The following is a 16221-nucleotide window of genomic DNA, read 5'->3' as shown; positions in this document are numbered from 1 at the left end:
GTAGTATACTGACCGGCTAGGGTACTATACGGACATGCTTGGGTAGTATACGGACCGACTAGGGTACTATACAGACAGGCTAGGGTACTATATGGACATGCTAGGGTAGTATATGGACCAGCTAGGGTAGTAGACGGACAGGCTAGGGTACTATACAGACAGGCTAGGGTTCCATACGGACAGGCTAGGGTACTAGACGGACTTGCCAGGGAAGTATACGGACAGGCTAGGGTAGTATACGGACAGGCTAGGGTAATATATGGACAGACTAGGGTAGCATACGGACAAGCTAGGGTTCTATAAGGACAGGCTAGGTTACTATGCGGACAGGCTAGGGTACTATACAGACAGGCTAGGGTAGTATAGGGACTAGCTAGGGTAGTATACTGACCGGCTAGGGTACTATACAGACATGCTAGGGTAGTATACGGACCAGCTAGGGTAGTATACGGACAGGCTAGGGTACTATACGGACAGGCTAGGATTCTATACGGACAGGCTAGGGTACTATACGGACAGGCTAGGGTACTATACGGACAGGCTAGGGTACTATACGGACAGGCTAGGGTACTATACAGACTGGCTAGGGTAGTATACGGACAGGCTAGGGTAATATATGGACAGGCTAGGGTAGCATACGGACAGGCTAGGGTTCTATAAGGACAGGCTAGGGTACTATGCGGACAGGCTAGGGTAGTATACGGACTGGCTAGGGTAGTATACGGACAGGCTAGGGTAATATATGGACAGGCAAGGGTAGCATACGGACAGGCTATGGTTCTATACGGACAGGCTAGGGTACTATGCGGACAGGCTAGAGTAGAATACGGACAGGCTAGGGTACAACGGCGGTGGTGGCCTCACCTCGATCAGAGCGGTGCTGCTGCCTGTCCTCCCACCACAGATCCCCGACAGTCCAGGAAGTGGGAGGGGAAATTGCGGCAAGCCTGGACCTAACATGCAGGGCTTCCATCTCATCTACCCCGGGCCGCTTCCATGTATCATGTAGCACTTCTTGCCGGATGCTCTATGTCCCAGCTCTCTCCCTTCCTCTTCTCACTGCCGCTGCTAGGGCAGCATTGCAGGCTTGGGATAGAGTGGTCCCTGAGAGCTCTAAAAAAGTAGGCTGGCAGGACAGGGGATGGAGAGGTGGAATTGTCCATACACAGAGTCTGGGGATGTCTTCACATTTTACCGCTCTTAGTCTGGCGCCTATGCTGTCTTATGGATGGTGACACCGGCCCTGCAGGTATTTTACAATTTCGAATCCCAAGCGAGTGGCTGGGGATCTGGATTTTGCTGCCCCTCCTACCCTGGCGCCCCAGGTGGCTGCCTGATCTGCCTATTGCTAGCGCCGGCCCTGTCCCTGAGCTGCAGAGGGGGGAAACAGGATAACTTATATTTCCTTGGTGTGTTCGGGAGTCCGGGGGTTTGTGAGAACCCAAGGGATTTTGGGAACCTGAGGGATTTCTGTAAAAGGAGTTAAAGGAGTCCAAGCCTACATCTGAAAAAGGAGAGTCAAGGCGCCCAGCTATAACCGAGGCTGTGGAATGAGCCAAGAGTGTACACTGTACTGCACTAAGCATGCTTCTTCTCTTCTCCATAACATATGGGAGTATTTTCTACTCAACATGAAAGGTAGAAACAATGCTAACTGATAGTAGTCAGCAGAACCAAAGAACATAGGAAGTTTTCAGCTCATAAGATTTCTGGCAGGATCAGCAGGTATTTTTTGCACTTATTGAACAGATATGACAGAACACTTCCATTGATATAATTATCAGACCAAACAGGAGCAAATAAGAGAAAATCATTGTTAGTTTACATACACATTAGGCTTGGTTCACACCTAAACAGGCCACCGATTGCACAGGAACGTTCACAGTCACATTCTCCAGCTATACAAATTGGATGCGAGGAAAGCCACATCCAACTCGCATAGGTGTGAACCCAGCCTTAAAGACAGGTTATAGTGAAGGCCATTTGCGTTATATCTAGCCTAGGACAATAGCTTTGCTTTTGCTCCAGCCCTGCAATAATACTGGGGTTTAAAAGTGACTAAATCCTATTTACTTACCATATAGTGGAATTTGGAAGCTCTAAGTAGGCTAAGGTCCTCTGTGAAAATGGAGAGTACCATTCATTATTTATGATCCTTTGCTTATTTCCATCAGAGCTTTGGACAGCTGATGCATCTTCCATTTCCATGTTCTAATTCACATTCAAGGCTGAAAGATGAATGCTAAAAACTCTGCTTTGCCTGCGTTGGAGAAAAATGTACAGTGTGTATATATATATTTTTTTTAAACATATTGATAAATCTTGCTTTAAATGGTATTAGCAGAAAACAATGTTTGTGAAATGAGCCTGCAGTAATATTCCCTGGTCAATACAGAACGAGCAGTGCAATGTCTCCAGGGAGTGACAGCAGTAATCCAGTTACTAAAAAAAAAATGCTGATCTCAGCAGGTTCTTTACTCTAGAAATGAAAAATAACTTGATGAAATATAACGGTGTTGCAAAAAGATGTGACTGAAAAATAATATACTGTTTCAGATTAACCCCTTCTTCACCTTTTCCAGTGAGCAGCGTACACAGATAAACGCCTGTCACTGAGTCATCTAAAGGTACGTGACATATATTCTAGCCGTGCGTCACGTTGTGCTGCACAGCATAGGGGCAAGCTGTCTTCTTTATTAATAAACTCTAACCAAACACCAGAAACAAAGGTCAATAGGATGTGATAATTAGATATTTCAAGGGAAAGATACAATCTCTGACTAACTGAACTGTCTCGTAGAGCTGTTACTATGGAGATCATTTACAAATCAATGTTGTTGTTGAGTGTAATTATTAGAATACGTGCAAAGTTATATAGATTATACATGTGGTGTATGTTACAGGGAAACAGCTTTTTTTACACAGGAATTGAAGGAAAAATATCCTAAGGGCTAATGCTTGCTGAGTGTTAAGCGCACTGCTTTTAGGGTCATCTGGCATCTTTTTTTTTTTTTTCTGCAACTAAAGATGTCTTTTTTTTTCTGCAACTAAATACCCTTCCATGTTAGCCTATGTGTCCATGCACACATAGGCGATTAGAGGCATTTAGAGGCAGAAAAAAAATTCCAGTGCGTCCAGGAGCAGCAGTGTTATAGTGATATAGTTAAGCCTCATACACACGATCGGATTTTCCGAGGGGAAATGTGTGATGACAGGTTGTTGGCGGAAAATCAGACCGTGTGTATGCTCCATCGGACAATTGTTGGCCAACTTTCAGTGGACAAATGTTGGATAGCATGTTTTAAAATTTTCCGCAAACAAATGTCTGTTGTCAGATTTTCCGAGCGTGTATACACAAGTCCGTTGGACAAAAGTCCAAAGTACAAACACGCAGAAAGGATGAGCCAGAAGTGTTCGGTCTTGTAAAGTAGCGTTCGTAATGGAGAATTAACATTCGTGACGTGGCAAATTATGAAATCTCCAAATGCAGCGCACATTCTCTTCTTCTTTAATGGGATAATAATGAAGCTGCTTTGCTGGTGATACTGATGGGGTTATTGCAAATGAATTTTCCAAGGCTTTTTTTTTTGTAGTGATATTAAGAATAATATTATTATGCTTTTTTTTTTGGGGGGGGGGGGGGGGCAAGTTACCACAACACCATTATCCCTGGTTTTTAAGATCAAAGATACAACTATGTTGGTGTCCCTTTTTTACATTGTATTTTTTTAAATGTACAGTGACTGCCTACTCCCTAAATGTCATTTGAAGTAAAACACATAGCCAAGTATTATTCTACACAATTTTTTTATTATTAAAAAAAGAAAACAAATGCAAATAGACATACTATCTGCCAATAGAACTTAACCAAAAAGTACATTCTATGCATCCAAAAATATAGAAAATATACCAAATCAAATCATTATTCAATCAAAAAAAAATGACAAAGCAATAACTCCAAGGCTAATAATAAATAACACGTTATCTCCTCAGATTCTGCAACATGTCTGGTTGATGAACGGCCGTTCAGAAACGAACTGAATAGCGTGAAATTAAAAGTGCAAAATGAAAAGTGCAAAATGAAAAGCGTGAATCAACACTCACCAAACTTCTACTAACATGAAATTAGCAGAAGGAGCCCAAAGGGTGGCGCTAAAGAGCTGAAAAACAACGTAGTACGTCACTACGTTTGTGATTGTTGGTCGACAATTGTGTGGCATGCAAGACAAGTTTGGCCAACGCCCTTCGGACAAAATTCCACGGTTTTGTTGGCCAACAATCCGATTATGTGTATGAGGCAATAGTCAAGTTGAAAAAAGACACAAGCCCATCTAGTTCGACAAACAAAAACAAAAAAATACAATCCCATATACACAATACTTCATCCACAGTTGATCCAGAGAAATGTGAAAAACCCCAGCAAAGCATGATCCAATTTGCTACAGCTGGGGAAATCAGCAGAAAAAAATGCTTGATGCGTGTAAACGTGTGTAAATGCATCTAAAAGTGTCTAAATGCCTGTTAACACTAGGCATGTCAAGCTTTTGCGGGGTAATTAATTTCAATTACTAGAATAAATTATTATTCTGGCCATTAAAATGAATTTACTCTCAAGCACTTGACAAGCCTAGACACATCTAGACGCATTTACATGCGTTTATACGAGTCAGCCATTTTTTTTTTTTTGCTAAAATGCTGCTGCCAGGAGGAAAGACATTTAGGACAGCTGGGCAAATGCCTTGTGTGCATGGGGCCTTATAAAGACACAGACAACAATTAACTCTTGACAGTGTCTCAAAACACTGATTTCTCAATCCAAATCTAAAAAAAAAATTCACTGTTTAGAGTTCTGCAATATCTTCGCATTAGGCAAGTGGAAATAAGCTGAGGGCAAGTGTGAAGCCGCATCGGGGGGGGGGGGGCAGGCGCCACCGAAAGGTGGGGTTAAATGGGAGCCAATTCTCCTCCTAGCCTTCGCCCTCTGTCATTATCTTAGCAGGGCCTGGCATACAGCAGGAGTTGGCAAAGAACTAGATGAGGTGGGGGCGAGGCAGGGCGGGCAGCTGCCAAAGTTTACTTTTCCTATTAACAAGCTGGTGATTGGTTGTTTGGACCGCCTAGCAACCAATCACCAGATTGTTAATAAGAAAAGTTAACTTTGGCAGCTCCCATTCCCCTGTCCAGTGCTGTGCTCCGCTCCGCTGTAAGTCTCTCTGCATCCTAAATCAGATACAGTGTCATTCATTGGTTTTAATTCTTTAACGCTATATTTATTATAGCATTCAAATATTTACTTAACCACTTGCCGCAAAATCATGTACCTGTACGTCATTCTACTTCAAGTGGGTGTACCGAGGTGATGCCAGCAGCTGCATCACCTCGGTAACACCGCCCCCCCCCCCCCCGCAGCCTTCCGCTGATCCGGATGCCCGAGCGACCAGCCGACACTTCCTGCGGCTGGCCAGACACCCAAACAAAGCCGGAATCCGCTTCGATTGGGTCTCGGATCTAGTAACCCGGAAGCAAAGACATCCCATCTGGTTTACTGGAGCCTTAAAGGCGCCAGATTTAAAAAAAAGTCAGTATTCAAAACTATATAGATCCCGCCAAAAAAAATACCTGACACATGACTATTACTGTCACAAGGGATGTTTACATATTTTTTTTTTTTTTTTTAAGGGACAGTGTAAAAATAAAATAAATGTAAAAAATTTTTTAAAGCCTCTCACGCACAGAAGTCGCACAGGCAAATGTAAACTGTTCAAACCACACATGTGAGGTATCACCACGACCGTTAGAGCAAGAGCAATAATTCTAGCACCAGACCTCCTCTATAATGCTAAACTAGTAACCGTTACAATTTTTTAAAATGTCGTCTATAGAGAATTTTAAGTACTGTAATTTGTCACCATTCCACGAGTGCGCAATTTTAAAGCATGACATGTTAGGTATCTATTTACTCCGCGTAACATTATCAACACATTATACAAAAAATACGGGCTAACTTTACTGTATGGATTTTTTTTTTAATTCGTGAAAGTATATTTTTTGCAAAAAAAGTGTGTTTGAAAGACTGCTGTGCAAATACAGTGTGGCATAAAATATTGCAATGACTGCCATTTTATTCTCTAGGGTCTCTGCTAAAAAAATAATATAATGTTTGGGGGTTCTAAGTAATTTTCTAGCAAAAAAATGATTTTAACTTGTAAGCAACAAGTGTCAGAAAAAGCCTTAAGCCTGGTACACACGATCGGATTTTCCGACGGGAAATGTGTGATGACAGGCTGTTGGTGGAAAATCCGACCATTTGTAAACTCCATCGGACAATGGTTGTCGGATTTTCCAAGGACAAATGTTGGATGGCAGGTTTTAAAATTTTCCGTGGACAAATGTCTGTTGTTGGATTCTCAGAGCGTGTGTGCACAAGTTCGTTGGACGAAAGTCCAAAGTACAAACACACATGCTCGGAAGCAAGGATGAGCCAGAAGCGGTCGGTCTTGTAAACTAGTGTTCGTAATGGAGAATTAACATTCATGACGTGATTAAGAAAGAAGAATCAAAAGAAGAAATCTCAAAATGCAGCGCACAATTCTCCTCTTTTTTAATGGGATAATAATGAAGCTGCTTTGCTGGTGATACTGATGGAGTTATTGCAAACAAATTTTCAAAGGATTTTTTTTTCTAGTGATAGCAAGAATAATATTATTATTATGCTTTTTTTTTTTCATTTGGGCAAGTTACCACAACACCATTATCCCGTAGTTTTTAAGATCAAAAATACAACTATGTTGGTGTCCCTTGTCAATTTTACATTGTATTTTTTAAAATGTAACTGCCTACTCCCAAACTGTCATTTGAAGTAAAACACATAGCCAAGTATTATTCTACACTATTTTTTTTATTGTGCATTAAAAAAAGAAAACAAATAAAATTAGACATGCTATCTGCCAATAGAACTTAACCAAAAAGCACATTCTATGCATCCAAAAATATAGAAAATATACCAAATCAAATCATTATTCAACCAAAAAAAAATGTCAAAGCAATAACTCCAAGGCCAATAATAAAAAAACACGTTATCTCCTCCGATTCCGCAACATGTCTGGTTGACGAACGGCCGTTCAGAAATGAACTGAAAAGCGCGAACTGAAAAGCGCTAAATGAAAAGCGGGAATCAACACTCACCAAACTTCTACTAACACAAAATTAGCAAAAGGAGCCCAAAGGGTAGAGCTAAAGAGCTGAAAAACCACGTAGTACGCCACTACGTTTGTGATTGTTGGCCAACAATTGTGTGCCGTGTGTATGCAAGACAAGTTTGGGCCAACGCCCTTCGGACAAAAGTCCACGGTTTTGTTGAGCAACAATCCGATCGTGTGTACGAGGCTTTAGTCTTCAAGTGGTTAACAGTAATAATGTGTACAGTGCCTATTGTAGCCTATGTTATTCTTATTTTATTTATTTTATTTATCACAGTCAGATCAATGAAATATGTTTTATGATAATATTGTTAAAGTTGTTGTTGTTAATATTTATTTTTGTAACTTAATTCTGCAAAAAACATTTAGCAGTGTAATTTCATGAGATAATTTACGAGGGCGTGTTTGGGGGCGGAATTAGGGGCGGGGCAGGTGTTGGGTGGGGCAACTGGTTCACACCATAGAAACGCAGTCTAGATGCGTTCCAGATGCTTTTCTGCATGCATGTTTTTGATGCATTTTGATGCGATCCAGTGCGTTTTTGATGCGTTTTTGGTGCGTTTTTTATGCAGTCCAGGGCATTTCTCCCCTCTTTTTTCTTCAACTTAAAAAAGGACATGAATGTTCCGGTGCATTTTTTGTGTGTTTAGGTGCATTCCAGTGCGTTTTTGATGCGTTTTACAGCATTCCAGTATAGTCCAGGAAAAATGCAAGTTCTATTTTTTTTCTGGAACTGGAATGCACTATAACTGCAAGCACTGGTGTGAACTAGGCCATTGAAAACCATATAACCTACTTTCCATGTGTGCATGTTGTGTGAACTGGCCCTTAGAAAGAAAGTGAGGGGGATGGAATAGGGTGAGTATGTTGTGTTATGAAGGGGTTAAGATCATTTTATGTGAATTCTGTATATTGAAAATGAATAAAAATATAATAAACAAAAAAAATGGTTGCAACATTATTCCAGTGGTTTTCTTTATTTTCACAACCTCCCAAATTAAGAATACTTACATAGGAATGCCCATCGCTCATTGGATTTTAACTGGCTTTTATGCCAGCTTGTTTCTGTACCGCCCTATGTTATTTTTACCATTATTTCCAAACCTATGTCTTTATTGTCTTTATTGTTAATAAAATATCTGCTTATCATACAAAAAGGGGGACAAAAAAAGCCAAATAGACAAGCACAAAAATAAAATGACTCACTTAGAAAGCTGCTGCCAACCCGGGATTTTACAGCGGCTTTATATCAGCACTAGAATCTTCACCCAATGCGTTTCGTTCAATCAGCCATTTTCAAGGGGTCCTCGTTATCAGCTTACATACTTCTGTTAATATTAAGATTAAAGGGAGGGGTGTGCGAGGTGGTCTGTCAACATCCAACATTACATTTTTGTAACAATAATTTTTTTCCAATTTCTGTATATTTTCTAATATATGTGCCGATTTTGATTGGTCATTTACCACTTTCATTTCTTTATGCAATATCTTGCTCTTATATATTTATTTTCATTGTAATATGTCCTTTTTTAGGCACAATGTTTTGTAAACATGCACCACTATTTATTTCCTATGCCCTTCCACTTCTATGTTAAATGCTCTGGACTGGAGGAGTTGCTGTGGATGTGCCTTGGGTGTGGGAATGTCACCCATTGGCTCTCCCCCTCGATTGCTATGCATGTCTCCTGATGTACAGGACTCCGGTGGTACCATCTGAGTCCTATGCTGGCCAAGGATCAGGCTTGGCCTCGCATTCCAGCTTTCGTGGCCACGCCACATTTCTGTTCCAACATACTTTCCAGGTTGGAGCGCATGTCCGGCCTTCCTTACACGTCAGTGATTGTGTGGCGTGTGACGTCATCCTGCCTATGGATGACATGGATGAGCGAGTTTGGGGTGGAGGAAATGACTGGCCTGCACAGAGTCCTGACCTCACCCTGACAGAACACCTTTGGGATGAATTAGAGCAGAGACTGCAAGCCAGGCCTTCTCGTCCAATATCATTGCCTGACCTCACAAATGCGCTGGAAGAATGGTCAAACATTCTCATAGACACGTTCCTAAACCTTGTGGACAGCCTTCCCAGAAAAGTTGAAGCTGTTATAGCTGCAAATGGTGGGCCAACTCAATATTGAACCCTACGGAGTAAGACTGGGATGCCATTAAAGTTCATGTGCGTGTAAAGGCAGGCGTCCCAATACGTTTGGTAACATAGTCATTATCATTCAATTTATTTTTTTAAATGCAAGCAGTGTAAGTTCTTGAATTTGATCTGGTATCAGTCTCATGCAGCCCCTCTACAGCAGGGCTGGAGAGTGAAAGTAATAACCAGTACAAGGAGCCAATCAGTTTGTGTACAGCTGATGGCAAGAGAAATGGTTCAGAGGAAATGGGTTGAAGGAGGCTAGACATCAGACTAGGAAAACCTAGTTGGAGAAAAAGAGTATTGCAAGAAAAATCTCTGAATTGATAGTGAATATTGCCGCAAAAGCTGGTTTTGTTATTTTATCTGTTAACGTGCTATTTATTTTCATCTTGTTATTTTTGGCTGGTGTTCTACTTTAAATATATGCTAGATATGTCTGTAAGCAGTAAACGCTTCTAGTCGGTCAAGCTGAAATCTATTGCTGACGTAAATGTATATCAAAAGCATTATTCCTACTAATAATATTGACGAACTCTAGGGGAGAGATACATTACCATATCTCTCTTCTCTGTATACACAGCATGGCGACACTGACAAATATATGCATAGATTACAATATGGAGGCAGATAGATGTATTAATGGAAATCTATATGATGAGCTTAGGGTGAAACAATCACATATATAATGATTTTATGACAGAAGAAAAAGAAGTAAGTGTTTAGGGCTATTACTCTGGTTGGAGAAGAACATTGACTACTACTAAGAGATGTAGTTTTAAGCTAATGATGAGAAGAACTGTAGTGATATTGTTAAGTGCTGATAACGGATCCATCAGTAATCAGCGGGGTGCCCTGCACTAACTGGATAAGTGTAATCGAGCTGAAAGTGTGGAGCCCCTGGGGCATACTTGTCATAGATGAATCGTAACTTATTAATTATAGAATGCGTGAGCAGCAGAATCCTGCTGTTTTCTAATGTTTAAACAGCACTGAAGAAGGTTACTGGGAAGCCACCCAAATAGGAATCCTGGTGATTTCCACTATATCACAAATCAAAATCTTGGTTTTTTGCTTGCAGTGCAGGTGGATGTGGTCTAAGGTGGTTACAGATACCAACTGAGTGTTTCCCAATGCAAGGGATTGGAGTCTGATGCAATGGTTATTTTTTTTCTACGGGTAGCAATAGATTTCCCGAACTCGTTATTCATAAACGAATATGTGTAATTTTGACGAATGTCGATTTTTTTTTTTTTTTTTTAGCCAGCTCTCTCACTGTATGGTATTTCCACTGCCATTTTCTGCTACACATGTTAACATTCACATTAAAGCCTCGTACACACGATCGGATTGTTGGCCAACAAAACCATGGAATTTTGTCCGAAGGGCGTTGGCCCAAACTTGTCTTGCATACACATGGCCACACAAATGTTGGCCAACAATTAAGAACATAGTGACGTACTAGACGTACTTTGTTGTTTTTCAGCTCTTTAGCGCCACCCTTTGGGCTCCTTATGCTAATTTCGTGTTAGTAGAAGTTTGGTGAGTGTTGATTCGCGCTTTTCATTTCGCATTTTTCATTAGCGCTGTTCATTTTGTGATTTTCAATTTGCGCTTTTCATTTCATGCTTTTCAGTTCGTTTCTGAACGGCCGTCCGTCAACCAGACATGTTGCGGAATCGGAGGAGATAACATGTTATTTATTATTGGCCTTGGAGCGATTGCTTTTACATTATTTTTTTGGTTGAATAATGATTTGATTTGGGATATTTTCTATCATTTTGAATGCATAGAATGCACTTTTTGGTTAAGTTCTATTGGCAGATAGCATGTCTAATTTTATTTGTTTTATTTTTTTAATGCACAGTAAAAAAAATTGTGGAGAATAATACTTGGCTATGTGTTTTACTTCAAATGACAGTTTGGGAGTAGGCAGTTACATTTTAAAAATACAATGTAAAATTGACAAGGGACACCAACATAGTTGTATCTTTGATCTTAAAAAACTAGGGGATAATGGTGTTGTGGTAACTTGTCCCCCCAAAAAAAGGCATATTAATATTATTCTTCATATCACTAGAAAAAAAAAAGCCTTTGAAAATTTGTTTGCAATAACTCCAGTATCACCAGCAAAGCAGCTTCATTATTATCCCTTTAAAGAAGAAGAGAATGTGCGCTGCATTTGGAGATTTCATAATTTGCTACGTCACAAATGTTAATTCTGCATTACGAACGCTAGTTTACAAGACCGACCGCTCCTGGCTCGTCCTTGCTTCCGAGCATGCGTGTTTGTACTTTGGACTTTTGTCCGACGAACTTGTGTACACATGCTCTGAATAACCGACAACACACATTTGTTGGTGGAAATTTTGAAAACCTGCTAGCCAACATTTGTTGGCGGAAAGTCTGACAACAATTGTCTGATGGAGCATACACACGGTTGGATTTACCGACAACAGGCTGACATCAAACATTTCCCGTCGGAAAGTCCGATCATGTGTACGGGGCTTTAGATGAAAAAAGCATACATGTTAATAGTACAATTATTTCACCACATTCAAGCAGAAATGTAAGTAGTAAGCCCAAAAATGTAACAATCTTGGGCTTCGCTTTTGCTCTTACCCCACCATGCTCACTCCAGGGTGTATAATTTTAGACACTAGCGGGGATCCTCTGGCCTTATGCTGCAGGAATGTTCTTGTAAAACTTTGTAACAGCCAAAGTTATACTGAGTTTGCAGGGAAGCCAGGAATTTACAGCGACAGACTACAGCCATAGGTGTGCGCAGACTATTGGATTAGGGTGTGCAACCCTAAGCTCAAACACACATGTGCGTGATTTTTTAACATAAATAGAATGTATCAATGTAATCAAACATTTTTATTTTTTTTAAACAAAAATATGGTGAGGGCAGCAATCTATTGGGCATTATGTAGTGGGAGGACTGGGAGCAGTTCCTTCACACCAAGGAGATACTGCACAGCTGAGAGTTCCCGCTGGCTGCAAGCTACAGTGTGCTGTGTGCCGGGCACTAGAGGAATACTGCAGCCGGGGGAGAAAGTCAAAGGCAGGCTTACGGACCCAGTGACAGAGCTGGTCGCAGAGATGGGGGTTAACCCAAGCACCCCCTGAGCATGCCTCTGGCTGCAGCATTGTTTCATTGTAAACCTTAAAATGTACCTGATCCCCCCACACACTCACATGCCCACTCCATTCTTCTCTAGGTGCTTACCACTTTTTCAACAAAATGCAAGCAGAGTGCCCCGCCCTCCCCCTTTCTTTAAAGGGTTAGTTCACAGATATCAAAAACTACCTACGCAGGAAAGGGGCATTTGTATGTAGCTCACCCCCCAAAGGAGCCACTGAGTGAATAAGCCCTCTGAGACTATTCTGGTATCTAGACTGCTAGTGCTCCCACTTTTAACCACCCTGACACACATTCTGCCTATGAGTTAGATGACACCAAATAGAGTAGAAGCTGTAATTCTATTAAGGTCAAACAGCTCAGACAAGAATGAAGTAATACAGCAAGAAAAAAAGAAGAAAACACAATGACCCCAAACTCTAGACAGAGACTTTCTATGCTACAAATATTTGAGGACAATAAAGCAGAGCACCACCCAGCTTGGGCTTCTGTATAAAATAAGATCAGCTTAAACTATAACAAGGCTACAAGGGGTGAAATAACGGCACCAAGAAAATGTCCTTCTGGAGACGACGCCACCATTAGAACTGCGTAGTGACCCAGTTATGTTCATGTCTGCCTGCAGGACTTCACTGGACACATTCTGAACTATTTGTATGTCCTGGGCAATAAAGTCTGTGAGAGCGATGAAAAAAAGATTTAACCTAGCTGGCTTGGTTGGGGCCCTTACGATGGTGCACAGCAGTGAAGCTCAAAGTTTCTCAATTGCTTAAAGTCAATATAACAATTGTAGTTTTAAGAAACTATCTTTCTGGATAGCTCAAACCAGTGACAGAGCTATTTGGAGTTCAACAAAGAAAACAGCGGAGGAAAAGTTTCCAAACACAATACTGATTCAGGAAGGTAGTTTTACATGGTTGAGGTAGTAGCCCTGAAGGCGGTCTACAGAAAGTGGTGAAGTAAGGAATTGGTAGACTAGGGTCTCAGTGTCTACTGTACAGTGCATGGAATGGGTTAATAACCCTCTTACCGAACTCTTACGTTTCAGCTACAGCTTTGGCTATGGTGGGGCCCCACAAGTACTAAAATCTCATATAAACATTAAAATGTTAATGTTATTCAAAAGTCATTGTCAAAATGTATAAAAAAGAATTCCAGGTTTGGATATTTTATACAAAGTTACAATGGCCCAAGTTGTATCTGCTACTCCAGTGATCGCCACTTGTTTCCAGGTTCTGTGCTGAGCGGCTACACTTATGCTTACTGAACAAAGGAGGTCAGCTGCCCAGCATAAGTGCCATTTAGAAAAATCTCTCATTGGATGAGGTGGAGAGGCGGGGCGGTGACTCCCATCTGTCCCTGTCTCCCAACTGAGCTCCTGCATTGTCACCCATTGACTTTGGCTTCCAATGGAGACTAACCAGTGGACATTTCAAGACCCCTTATGCAGGTTCACTGTATCAGGAATAGGGATGAGCCGAACACTCCCCTGTTTGGTTCGCACCAGAACATGCGAACAGGCAAAACATTTGTTAGAACACGCGAACACCGTTAAAGTCTATGGGACACGAACATGAATAATCAAAAGTGCTAATTTTAAAGGCTTATATGCAAGTTATTGTCATAAAAAGTGTTTGGGGACCTGGGTCCTGCCCAAGGGGACATGGATCAATGCAAAAAAAAGTTTTAAAAACGGCCATTTTTTCGGGAGCAGTGATTTTAATAGTGCTTAAAGTGAAACAATAAAAGTGTAATATCCCTTTAAATTTCGTACCTGGGGGGGTGTCCATAGTATGCCTGTAAAGGGGCGCATGTTTCCCGTATTTAGAATAGTCTGACAGCAAAATGGCATTTCAAAGGAAAAAAAGTCATGTAAAACTACTCGCGGCTATTAATTATTAATGCATTGCCGGTCCGACAATACACATAGAAGTTCATTGATAAAAACGGCATGGGAATTCCCCACAGGGGAACCCCGAACCAAAATTTAAAAAAAATGACGTGGGGGTCCCCCTAAATTCCATACCAGGCCCTTCAGGTCTGGTATGGATATTAAGGGGAACCCCGGCCAAAATTAAAAAAAAAAATGGTGTGGGGTCCCCCTCAAAATCTATACCAGACCCTTCAGGTCTGGTATGGATTTTAAGGGGAACCCCGCACCAAAATAAAAAAAACGGCGTGGGGTCCCCCTAAAAATCCATACCAGACCCTTATCCGAGCACGCAACCTGGCAGGCCGCAGGAAAAGAGGGGGGGACGAGAGAGAGCCCCCTTCCTGAACCGTACCAGGCCACATGCCCTCAACATTGGGAGGATGCTTTGGGGTAGCCCCCCAAAATACCTTGTCCCCATGTTGATGAGGACAAGGGCCTCATCCCCACAACCCTGGCCGGTGGTTGTGGGGGTCTGCGGGCGGGGGGCTTATCAGAATCTGGAAGCCCCCTTTAACAAGGGGACCCCAGATCCCAGCCTCTTCCCCTGTGTGAAATGGTAAATTTCACTAAAAAACTGTCAAAAATGTTAAAAATGACAATTTCTTTATTTAAATGCTTCTTCTTTCTTCTTTCTTCTATCTTCCTTCGGTTTCTTCCTCCATCTTCTTCTTCTGGTTCTTCTGGTTCTTCCTCCGGTGTTCTTGTCCGGCATGTTGAGGGCATGTGGCCTGGTATGGTTCAGGAGGGGGGGTCGCTCTCTTGTCCCCCCTCTCTTTTCCTGCGGCCTGCCAGGTTGCGTGCTCGGATAAGGGTCTGGTATGGATGTTTAGGGGGACCCCATGCCATTTTTTTAAAAATTTTGGCGCGGGGTTCCCCTTAAAATCCATACCAGACCTGAAGGGCCTGGTATGGAATTTAGGGGGACCCCCCCCCACGTCATTTTTTTTTTTTTTAATTTTGGCCAGGGTTCCCCTGTGGGGAATTCCCATGCCGTTTTAATCAATTAACTTCTATGTGTATTGTCGGACCGGCAATGCATTAATAGTCGCGAGTAGTTTTAAATTACTTTTTTCCTTTGAAATGTCATTTTGCCGTCAGACTGTTCTAAACACGGGAAACATGCGCCCCTTTACAGGCATACTATAGACACCCCCCAGGTACGATATTTAAAGGGATATTACACTTTTATTGTTTCACTTTAAATATTATTAAAATCACTGCTCCCGAAAAAACGGCCCTTTTTAAAACTTTTTTGCATTGATCCATGTCCCCTGGGGCAGGACCCTGGTCCCCAAACACTTTTTATGACAATAACTTGCATATAAGCCTTTAAAATTAGCACTTTTGATTTCTCCCGTAGACTTTTAAAGGGTGTTCCGTGGCATTCGAATTTGCCGCGAACACCTCAAATTGTTCGCTGTTCGGCGAACTTGCGAACAGCCGATGTTCGACTCGAACATGAGTTCGACTCAAACTCGAAGCTCATCCCTAATCAGGAAGTCCACCCTGGGAAATACCATTCAGTGATCCCTGGAGTACATGCAGGCTGGAGGAGATCACTAGTATTGAGAAGAACAAAGGATGAAAAAAAGTGAACGTATTTCATAAAACAAAATAGCATTTATGATACACAGTGTTTTAGAGATCTGAATGTAATTCAGAAAGAGTTTGCGCCTATTTTTTTTTGGAGGGGGATACATTGATTATTACTTTTTTGAATCTACAATGAGCTGTTGTTAATTCTCAGTGAGGCAGCAGTGATGTAGAGACATCTGTGAAGGTTTGTCATCTGTAGAATCAA

The sequence above is a fragment of the Aquarana catesbeiana genome, linkage group LG02 (genome assembly GCF_042186555.1).
Source record: "Aquarana catesbeiana isolate 2022-GZ linkage group LG02, ASM4218655v1, whole genome shotgun sequence".
NCBI lineage: Eukaryota > Metazoa > Chordata > Amphibia > Anura > Ranidae > Aquarana > Aquarana catesbeiana.
The sequence above is the reverse complement of the archived record's forward strand: the minus strand, read 5'-3'. Positions refer to the sequence as shown.